The following is a 12,473-nucleotide window of genomic DNA, read 5'->3' as shown; positions in this document are numbered from 1 at the left end:
TGGATGGCGAGATAGCGTAAAGCGCTTTGAGTGCCTTGAAAGGTGGAAAAGCGCTATATAAGTATAACACCATTTACCATTTGAACCCGAGAGGAACATTAATGAGCATGACAGCACTGTCGATATTTCACAAAACAAGCAGCAAAAGCAAAATGAACAGGAACGACTCGATGAGACGAGACGAGACGAGAGTATGACAAAACCGGTGTTCCGCCAAAATGTGCTACACTGGTGAAACGTCTTACAAGAAGGCAATTTTAACACTCAAAGTACTACCGTGCGCATTCAGCTTGTTTTGTTTAGATGCATACAGGCGGAAGGTCATAAAAATGCCTTAAGAAAATATTTAAATATAGTAATATCAAATAAGGGTGGTTTAAATACCTACGTGACTAATGTGGTCAACAGATCAACAACCTGCACTGTAAAAAATTTCAGTGTAAAATAACGGTAAAGAGCTGGCAACAGGGTTGCCATTTATATACTGTTATTTTACAGTCTTGGTAATGTAAAAATGTTTCACAGTAAAAGTCCGTTATCCAGAAAAACTGATTGCTGTATTTATAGAAAATAAAGTAAAAATCTGTCAGCAGGATTGCCATTACCAGACTGTTATTTTACAGTCTTGGTAATGTAAAAATGTTTCACAGTAATAGTCCGTAATCCAGAAAAACGGTTGATTCCTGTATTTATAGAAAATACAGTAAAAGTCCGTCAGCAGAATTGCCATTATCAGACTTATTTTACAGTCTTGGTAATGTAAAAATATTTAACAGTAGTAGTCTAATCCAGGAAAACTATATTCCTGTATTACCAGAATTCACAGTAAAGAGCAGGCAACTGAGGAGCTGCAGTGCGCTGAGTTTTTAACGATATACTGTGTTTTAACGGTATTTGGGAAAACGACTTTACAGTCTATGAATGCATATATTTCCGTCTAGTACAGAAAAAAATGCTGATGTCAGGTGCGAAACAGAACAGGTTTTATTTCATCTTGTTGGCAGGCAGTGAAAACGGACAGGAACTAGAGAGATGGTGCAGTCGGGTCGTGTAGGTCGGGCTGAGCAGGCTGGAGATCTGCCGTAATCGGGTCAAGCAGGACAGGTTGAGCTCAATGGAGTGCTGGCATAGTCTGGTCAAGCAGGACAGGCTGAGCAAGTTGATTGGGCTGGAACTCTGGCGTAGTCGGGTCAGGCAGGCAGGCTGGGTTAGAAGTGGTGATCGGTCAAGGACAAATCCCAAATTACCCCTAAACAATATACTACAATTGTCCAAACATTTTCACCGGTGAGTCAAGCCATGTGTTAATGGCCGCTGCTGGCACATTTCATCTTTTAATTCTGCTGCTTACCGACTGCCTCTCTGGTTATCTTTTGCCAACGTCTCCAGCTGCACAGGACTGCAAGTGTCAATAGCCAAACCAGGCTGCCATCTTCCTTTCATGCTTTTATAGCTCTGGGTTGCTCATGGGTTGATTGGCTAATCTCTTCCAGCTGTGCATCGAAACGATGCACAGTGTGTATCATAACATCAAACATAGTGCTTGCATGCCGGTGATTTTCCAGTTCACGCCCTGGTTGTCTGCTCAAACTTTTTTGTTGATGTTTATCAGGGTTTGACTTTACAATGCGTGAAAAATCATTGTCCATAATACTCCCATTCTTCGCATGGGTTCTTCAATATGAAGAAGTAAGAGTTTGTAAAAAGAAAAAAAAAATGAAGCAAAAAAAGCACCTGTCTAATTTACTCCAAACGTAAACATTGGTCTCATGTGTGATGTGGGGACAAAGTTTGTCGCAGACAGTGACGTTTCCACAGTAATTCACCGCCATACCACTAGATTGGTGTGGCTTTGTCTTTGTGTGGTTTTGGGGGACTCTTGTCGAATTCCTTTATTTTCCACCGGTCATTGACAGCAATGGCAATGGAGATGAAACGTGTGCATTTGCAGCTGTAGCTGATTAATATTAAACAACAAATGTTGTCAGTACAAATGTTGAAGCATAGGCGACACAGAAGTCGTTTGCGAATGTTTGAAAACGGTGTTGTTGTTGTGCTGAACCGGAAACAATGTTCTGAGCGGAACAATCACAGTCCTTCGACGTTTACGTCAAGCGCGTTGACATGATGTGTAGTCAGGACTTTTTGGAGGTGCACGTCAGGCTATGGTGTAGGGTCATAATCAGATCTGTGTTAATGGCGTAGGTCCGCCGTCACCGCTACACAGAAGCATACTGTAAATCAGTCTTCAGGGTGATGGAATACTACAATTTTTGGAGAAGGGCCAGTTTAGATCAGAGTGGGGATACAACAAGAAACATATAACATATGAGTAGAATAGAATGGAGGCGACGTCAAATAATATAATAATATAGCCTATTGGCCAAAAAAACATCCAGTCTGGTATTTGCGTCAATGTGATTGTGTTTTAGTCTGAGGCTAACGCTAATGAATTTAGCTAACATTTGCAACATCAAAATTTAAAGCTACCAACAATCAAAACATAAACAGAATGAATTTATTAAATAAATAATAATATGAATAGAGAAATAATTAAAAATAAATTTTATCGTATTGTAACTCCACTGTTGGATACATATGAGACACTCGGATTTTGCCTTTTTAACCGCTCACTGGCAAACACCTTTTATTTAGGTTCCCCAAAAATTCACTCAGCTGCATCTTTTGCAAAACAATAGAAAACTGCCCTCTACTGGCACTCCAGAGGAATTAACATCAATATTATATATCGCTATCCAGCAATCCTCAGAACTTTAGTTTAATATACAATAATTTAGGTAATATGAGTAAGACTTAATTAACTCACCGTTTATAAATTGGTACACATAAATCACAATATAAGTTAAAGAACAAGCATTGACGAGCATCAAATGTCATCTAAAGTCATCCTCTGAAGAGTCTCCAACTTCCAAATTATGGCTAATTATGTCCTCCAGGATTTGATGGCAAATTATTTGCGGTATCTAGTTATTTTAATTTAAACTGGCAAAAAACACAGTCTATATTACCATAATGTAAAAGATGTCAGATTTCTGACCATGCTCCAAATTTCCAGTCAAAACTCAGTTTCCAAAAAATACGGTAGTGTCATGTAATCGAAACATTAACATACCGTTTACAGCATTTGTCTTGTTGCTTTAATGCTGGTAACGCACAATGCATTGCTAACTACAGTAATAAACTGTTTAACACAAAAACGGTATTTTAGTGTTCAAAATTGGCCGTAAATTTACAGCAATTTTTTACAGTGTGCTTTAAAGCTACCACAAGAAAACACAATACTTAACTTTATGACAGGGAAATACATGGAAAAAGTATTTTTGAGGCAATGAAAAGGTAAAAAAAAAAACTCAATAAAAACAAAAATAGTGAGTACTCAGTGCTTTTAACCGATGTGCGCATGTGGATGCTTGTGCAAGTGCACTGAGCATCATGTAGACGTCTCGCCGAGTAGGAATGGATTGCAGAACACCAATAGTGTTCGTCTAGTGACATTGACAAACTACGTCATCACCCCGAGCGTCCATTGCGCGCATAAAATATAGCGCCCTCCATAGGTCAAAACATTTACTAAATTTTATAGAAATTTAAATCTATTGCAGTATTTTATGTGTTTCTAATAACATATTTTAGTAAAAGATAACAATTGTGGCTTATTACAGCCTACAAGTCTTTAAGTTCAAGCCCATTTATGTTCTAAAACTGTTTTTTCCCTTTCCAAAGTAAAATTTCTAAGATTAAGGGTTTTTTTAATCGCCGTATTTGAAGGAGTAAAAAATTGTTGACATTTTTAAAAATTATTGACATTTTAAAACAGAACTAAGTTTCAAAACAGTTCACATATCTTTTAGTGCTTTAGTAAGCTACACTAAGGTTCTATACAGTTTACATGGTGCTACCTCTAAACAACATTGTGACACAATTTTTCCACAATGGTGGACATAGGGTAATTTGTGCACAGGGCCTGGGCTAAGTTGCACAATTTAGCCCTACATGTAATTATTTACTACAATTTATTTTTTAATACATTTTATAGTATTTGCACATTGCATTTTTAGTTACAGTGTGCACAAAATCATTGCATTACCTGTCTGTGAGAATACATTTTACATTACAAATATTCCGTTGCTTAGATTTTAGGTCTATTGGGTGGATGTAAGTCTGTTGAAGAAATGACCCAATGACATTCAAAGCAAATCAGTCCCGCTAACAATGACCAATTTTGAGTAAAATTAATAACCTAGTACATGTGTAGATGAATTAACCCACCTCAGAACAAGGAATTTTGATGAAGATCAAAATAATCAACAAAAGGTTAAAAAAAAATATATATAAAACAGCCAACATTTGTGGAGATGAAACAACCCCAAAACAATTGTACTGTTATACGTGTTATTTATGCCTAGATATTTTTCTAATGTGCCTGTATGATCTGCCACCACCAGTAATGGACCATCCAAATTGTGTGCTGCCTGAGTTGTGTACTGGTGCGAGTGCCTGTTAAGACCTGCTTGGAGGCCTAGTTTCATTTTATTTTAAGTTGTACAATGTAAAACCAAAAATACAGTACTGACATTTATTGTTTGTATAACAGTGAGGGTGCTTTTCAATTGCTAACTTGGGTTGACCTTTTATTTCGCTAATCGTGGTGGATGTAATGCATTCATTTTTGTAGATGCTGCTTCTCTGATTGAACTTTCTGGTAATTTGCAAGAAATGTTGGGAGTTGACTCTATTCCTTTTAATTATTGTAATTCATACACAGAGCTAATTCACAGTTTTTAGTATTACATTATTACTGATATATCTAATACATACCCTGTATTTTATATCCAGATGCTGCGATGATGGTGGAACAAGTAATGATTGTAAAAGAATAAATCCAAAACAACAGTAAAAAAAAAAGTGATAAAACGGGATGAGAAGGCATTTTAATAATTCTCTCATGTCGTCAATATGCAAGAAGAAAATGTCCAAGATGTATTGATTGTAATATGTTTATCGCATTGCATCCTAAGAAAACAAAATATAATGTATTCCGTATGTATTTGTAATTGTTCAATATTCTGTTCTTGTTGCTTGCTGTGTCTTTTAAGAATAAAAATCTGTGGTCACCAGACATTTCAGCTTGGTACTGTCACTCCTCACATATTAAAACTGCCCAGGTATCTCACGGCGCTCATTCAGATAAACCCAAATTATTGCTCTTTCTTCTATCCAGATAGACAGCATAAAGTTACCTGACGTTCAGTCTTACCTGCTGCATGTATCCTGTGATGGTCCAGGGAAATTCATTTACCAAAACACCATATCATACACAACTTAACTTCCATTGTTGAACTTTAAGCCTCTGGGGATTACATTACAGTGGTACCTCTACATACGAAGTTAATTAGTTTCAGGACCTTGTTTATAAGTAGAAATGGTCATATGTCGAGCAGGATTTTCCCATAAGAATACATTATAATTCCATTAATTCGTTCCACAGCCCGAAAACCTACACTAAATCCTTAATAAATGTTGCTGGTAGTGGTACTATTGCAAATAGCAATTACACAGAGCAAAACAAATAAATTATGAATAAAAATCAGAATAATGATATAATAATAGTAACAATAATAATAATAATAATAATACCTGTAATAATGTAACGAATTGGGTTCTAATGTGGCGGATGTGTTTTTTTCATGGTGTACCTGAATGCACTGTGTGGCTGACTTGACAGAGTGAGAGATGGACTTTTTCCTTTCACTTTGTTCAGCTGCGGCGGACAGTAGGCAAGTTGTGTTGCACACGTTCTGAAATAAATGATTAAAAACCTGATGAAGCTGGCGATTTTTTGTCTATGATACCACAATAATAATTGTCACCTTAACTTATAAAGACTGGCAAATGGAGGTCAGCGGAGGACCGTCGAGATCGTAGACATTCTACGGCCGTATTGTCGAGCCAGTTCACGGAGGCGCGCACCACGCTCAAAATTTTCTATCATTTCCATTTTCATTTCAATGGTAAGCCTCGCCTTTTTCCTTTTTTTTTCACCACCTGCACTAACATTCTTGGAACCCATGTTGATATCTCTCACAAGAAAATCCGCCATACGTCCGCCTTGCGGGAAAACAAAGAAAATGCAGCGCTGTCATAAATCGTCGCATGGTATTGGCCTGAATATAAGACTGTGTTTGTTGCATTGAAATGAGATTGAAAAAGAGGGGGTCGTCTTATATTCGCGGTCTAGACATTATACCCGTTCACGAGGCTAGATGACGCCAGATATCATTGAAGCGATGTTCTGTTATGACAGATCTCAGCTACTCTCCCCATTCACGACGCTAGATGGCGCCAGATATCATTGAAGCGATGTTCTGTCATGACAGATCTCAGCTACTAGTTTAACCAGTTTGCATTATTTTATTGCAATGTTTTTCCTTATTCAGATTTGTTTCGAGACTACAGTTAGACTTCCCTTTGATAGTTAATGCAATTATTGCATTTTTGATATTTTATATTTACATTTTGAAAAAACCAGATGCCATTCATTTACGAATGTGATTGCACTTTAATTTACATATTTAAATGTTCAGATATTACGATTTGAATGAGGCAAAACAACATGCTTTTTCTCTCAAATTTATTGTTATAATCATTTGTTTCAGATCTACTGTAATTATTTTCTGTATGAAAATTAATTTGGTGTTCAAAAAGTCTATTTTCAAACTTGAGTCTTGAAAAAGAGGGGTTGTCTTATAATCTGGGCCGTCTTCTAGTCGGGCCAATTCGGTATTTCGAGCATGTCTTAGGATGTAGAAACAAATGCTGAGTCAAATTTTAGGTCGGATGTCGAAAACAACGTGTGTCGAAGTGATCATGTGTCAAGGTACCACTGTAATTCAAGTCAATTCTTGAATGATTCCAAAATCTCATCACTCTTCACAAATTCTTCAGGACCTCGGAACAAGACTTTCAGTCATAGCATCAACAGGGGAGTGTGAAACCCTAATTAAACATGAGTCACTCGCACTTCATTAAGGAAAAGAAAATATACTTATGGTATGTTGTCAATTTGAGTATCCGTGTGTGTGGGGATGTGTGTGTGTGTCCTTTTTATGAAAAATTGTTGCAACTTTCAGACCAGAGCAGTCTGACAGTATTTCATTTTGTCTTGAAATAATTGAATAAAAAAGTTATAAATTATATATGGAAGTTATAGACCCTACTCACATGTCGTCACAACCACGCCTCCGCGCCATATTGTCCGTCAGCTGGTCGTGTTTACGCATTACCGCTACGTAAATTCCTCCTATTATGCCGTGTTTTTCTGCTCGCTAACATTAATAATCAAAATGGTGAGGGCGTGTGTGGCGGTTGGTTGCAGTAACAGAGAAGATAGACGGAGAGACTTGAAGTTCTACCGTATCCCGAGAGAACCGGAGAGGAGAGCGAGATGGACTGCTGCAATTCGACGAGAATACTGGGCACCAAACGATCACCAGAGATGATTTAATAGTCATTTTATATCTGGTAAGATGCATTTAATATATATTTAGAGGGTTTTGGGCTGACAACCACAATTAAGATCATTGCGAGGCTAATTGTCGACAACATACAGTTTGAAATTCAAGATGCTTATTTCTTCCACCATCATAATTTTTTAAATAATATTTAGCTGGTAACAAGTGAAAGAAGCTGGCCTCGTCAACGGATCATCAGTTAAACAGGGGTGTCCAAACTTTTTGCAAAGGGGGCCAGATTTGGTGTGGTAAAAATGTGGGGGGCTACCTTGGCTAATTTACGTTGAACAATATATTTAAACAAATTTTAGCAAGCCCTTCTGGCTGTCAGATTTGCTTTATTATTATTATTTTTTTATTCATAATTTCAACAATCTCGCCTTTGTGGCGTTCTCTTTCGACACTCGGGCTCTTGCGAAATACTGCTGCTGTGAAAGTAAACTAGCTTCAAGTTGCTTTCATTTCTCGCTGCGTATCTTCCCTGTAATGTTGTCGTACATGTCAGCGTGTCTTGTTTGGTAATATCGCGTCACATCGAACTCTTTGAAAACAGCGACTGTCTCTTTGCAAATGAGAGAGACACAGTTGTTGCGTATTTTATTGAACAAATAGTCCAATATCCACCTATCCTTGAAGCGTCAGCCATCGCAGTCAACTTTTTTTTTTTTATCGATTGTCTCCATTTTAGAAAATTGGAAGTAAAGGGTCACACGGGGTCATGATGCTTAGAGTGCTGCTCTTAAAGTTTTTCAAAGTTTCGTGAGAATAGGCTGAGTTTCTGTGGACAAGATAGTTGTAGATATCAGGGAAGCAGATGTCAGGCAGAGACGGTGAAGACAGCGGGTCGAAAAATATCGATTTAGGCATCAAATATGGATCTGGCAAATGGATCGACCGAAGCTTTTCCACATAACGCCTTTTATGCAACACATCCAATGAGTTTACAGCGTCTGAAAGTACCGGGGCTTCCATGAATTGCACTATAAATTGCACGATAAATTGGGACCATTGAGAATACGGACACACAATGACGGACAATATGGCGGCACCATACAGCGACACGTCATTGTGTGACGTTGGTGAGTGGGGTCTATAGAAAATGTTTGATTTCAGTATTTAAAAACTGCATTTTATTTATTATTATTCATGATTATATTTTTTGTTAACTCAGATTATTCTTTGACATTATATTATTTGATGATTTTCAGCAATAAAGAATACTAATAGAAGGCAGGGCAAATGCTTTTTAATGGAAGTGCAACGTTCAGTTTTTTTCTCTTTCTAATTACTTCAGATGACAGCAGTTGATATTTACACATTCTCATCATAAATCTGAGGACGTTGCCCTAAAATCATTAAGGATGGGGGTCAGAGGGATAATCAGAAGTGGTAGCCTATGTGTGGCAGCTTACTATGTGAACAGTATTGGTCAGCCAAGGCCTAAAATTTTTTATTTCCCTTTTCAGATTCTTGGCTGCCTGCTTCTACTGAGTGGCCAGTATTGGTATTACAGGTGACTACAAACGAGTGCATATTTCAGCTATGGCAAATTATTTAATGATGTTAATGTGTATGCTACTTGTATTCAGCATTGTGGCGTATGAAAATATGTAATGTATTGGTGAGTGTCACATTTTTCTTAGAACCTTCTATTGAATATTATGACTCCTAGTGTTTTAAAATCCAGTATCATTTATATTGGATAATAATAATGATGATAATAATAATAAGGGCATCATGAAATACAACCAGTATGCAAAATCTTATTATTATTATTATTATTATTGAACAAAAACAAGGGTGAGGCTTACACTATAGCACATTGTTAAACCAGCTCTTATTTACAACAGCAGTAGCAGCAGCAGCAGCTGCAACAGCACACAGATAAACAAAAAGATGCAATAATTAATTTTACAGTAAAGCAATAAACAGATGAACACAAATACACAACCCAGGAGGTTTGCATTAGTTCGTAGAGTTTATACAAGTAAATAACGACGACAATGAGGGTCCAGTATGATTAGACAGATAGCATTACATAGACTCATTCATAACAAAAGAATTGGTTGATCCAAATCGAACTCCTGCAGTTTATTCCATAGTATTTGTGGTTAACTTTAGTTAATCTTACAGTGCCCTCTGGAGGATTTAAGAAGAAGAACACTTTAGTTGCAATGTACAATGATCTTCTGTTTGACGATTTTATGCCATTAATTACACAGAAATATAGCAAAAAGAAGTTGTACTGTATGTCCTGATCTAGACCCTACTGAACATCTTTACAAAGGAGCTTAAACATGTATCTTGAGCAAGCACCCTTAAAACTAAGATGTGGAATAGAAAATAATAATAATAATTAAAAAAAATAAATAAAAAAAAAGGCAAGAAAGAAAATATACCTAAAACTACTGTATGTCTATGTCTGTTTAGAAGGAAATATTTTTCTGCAGATTTAATTTTCAAGTCCCAGATTATTAAATGAATTCCAATGTCCAGACATTAGAGAGGCCCCTTAAACCGGCTATAAAAGTGACAACAAATCATTGTTCCATTTACTACATTCATCTATTTGTTAGTGTAAAGCTGCTTCTCAGAGAGTGACTAATAGACTTGAAATAATTAAATGATTCTAAGAGGTGGACAGCCCCACTATAGTGCTAAAAATGGTAAAACTGTTCTGTATTTGCACCCCACCAAAATGTCATTCTTCCTTGTTTCATACTACACATCACTCTGCGATTTTTGTGGAATTTGGTTTTATGTTTTTGTGTAATCTTGCTGATTGTAAGTGCCATTATTTTTGTCGAGGTCAAGTCCAAAGGCCTGTCTCTGAAATAAACGGTAATTTTGAAAAATTAAACAATTCATTACGACAACACAGTATAATGTGAATTGAATGAAAGAGAGCTATTTTGTTTACTGTTCATGTTAACAATTGGATAATTGTCACGAGATACTTGAGGGATAACAGAGGGATTATGGGATGGACCATAATTGACAAGGTCCTATTGGATGGACTCAAGTGATGACTGGATTACCCCAATTAGAGATAATGTGCTGTTTGTCAGCACTTATATTGCGTGTCTCCATTTAGCAGTAGGCCTTGTCTCAGGGGAAGGATTGAACTCAACAAATATAACTCTCTCCTGTGTGAAAAAAGGGGAAAATTACCTTGGAAAACAACAATTTGCCCTCGTATACTGTGGTTTATGCCAATGTTTGCCGGTTTTTCTTATTGAGCTAAGGAACATAAAAGAATCTCATGATACCTAATCTTACAAAAGTCACAAACGGTATGTACCGTATTTTTCGGATTATAAATCGCACCAGCCGAAAATTGCGCAATGAAGAGGAAAAAACATATACTGTAAGTCAGGGGTCGTGTTAACCGAATATTTTCCGTCGTTGACCGACTACAGAAGGCACGTTGCGTTGTGATGATGCACACATCACTTAGGGCAGGAGTGTTCAAACTTTTTGCATAGGGGGCCAGATTTGGTGTGGTAAGAATGTGGGGGGCCGACCTTGGCTGACGTCCTTTGCGTAGAACAATATATTTAAGCAAATTTAAGCAAGCCATTCTGTGTGTCACATTTGCTTTATTATTATTATTATTATTTAATAATTTCAAGAATCTCACAACTAGCCTTTGTGGCGTTCGACTCTCGGGATATTGCTGCTGTGAAATTAAACTAGCTTCAAGTTGCTTCAGTTTCTCGCTGCGTATCTTTCCTGTAATCTTGTCGTACATGTCAGCGTGTCTTGTTTGGTAATATCGTCTCACATTGAACTCTTTAAAAACAGCGACTGTCTCTTTGCAAATGAGGCAGACACAGTTGTTGTGCATTTTAGTGAAGAAATAGTCCAATTTCCACCTATCCTTCAAGCGTCGGACGTCGCAGTCAACTTTTTGTTGTTGTTGATTGTTGCCATTTTATAAAATTGGAAGTCAAGCGTCACACGGCGTAACCTTGCTTAGAGTGCTGCTGCCTTTGAGTGGGTAATTAAGGAGCAGCATTTAATGTGTAAGTTACTTCATATGCTGGTAGCAGTACTGCTGACCAATTTATTAAGTCTGTGTGCGGGCCAGACGTTATTGATCTTATGACAGAAGCTGGGGGCCGGATGAAATTTGACCACGGGCCGCATTTGGCCCCCGGGCCGCACTTTGATCATGTCTGAATTAGGGCATGCGCAGCACTGCTACAAAACATTCAAAACAGCAAACATAGCGGAACATCGGCTTTATTTTACTGTTATTATAATATTTTAAAATTTGAATGTATGTACTGTTCGCATTTTTGTGCTTTTGGAGCAAAAGAAAAAAAACCCGTGGATGCCATTGCTTGAGGTGGGCGGGTATGTTGTCTTCCGGGCTGAGGAGGTTATTGTCAAGGAAGTGCAGAATGGTGTACCGCACGCAACACGTCACGTTGGCTCATTATTGTGCATGACGTTAGCCATTGTTGCTAGTCAGATCAAGTTCGCGTTTGTCCCAATGCTAAATGCATGTAAATAGTGTGCGAACGAGATGTTTACTGAGCTAAACCTACTAATTCTGTCCGAAATTGATGTCCCAAATTCACGGGTAAAGATTTGGAAGAACATACAAATGTTCAATTCAAGAGATGGCTTGAGTGTCGAGGGCTGAAAAAGACATTTTCACGTAGAATTGCGACATCGTTTTGAATGGTGACGGAACCATATAAATGCAAACATGAAATTTGTCGTTAATTCTCGGACCGTCACCATGGAAACGGCCCCATTATATTTAGGGATTGGAGTTTATATGTGCTTTGGGGTTGGGGAGATGACAGCAGACGCTTAAAAGTGGCCTGAGAGAATACTGTATAACTTTCATTTTGAAGTGATGAGGTTTTTCCCTCAACTGTTTGTTTATGATCTAATCATGTTTTTTGTCATTCCACTGGTAATTACAGT

The sequence above is a fragment of the Corythoichthys intestinalis genome, chromosome 8 (genome assembly GCF_030265065.1).
Source record: "Corythoichthys intestinalis isolate RoL2023-P3 chromosome 8, ASM3026506v1, whole genome shotgun sequence".
Lineage (NCBI taxonomy): Eukaryota > Metazoa > Chordata > Actinopteri > Syngnathiformes > Syngnathidae > Corythoichthys > Corythoichthys intestinalis.
The sequence above is the reverse complement of the archived record's forward strand: the minus strand, read 5'-3'. Positions refer to the sequence as shown.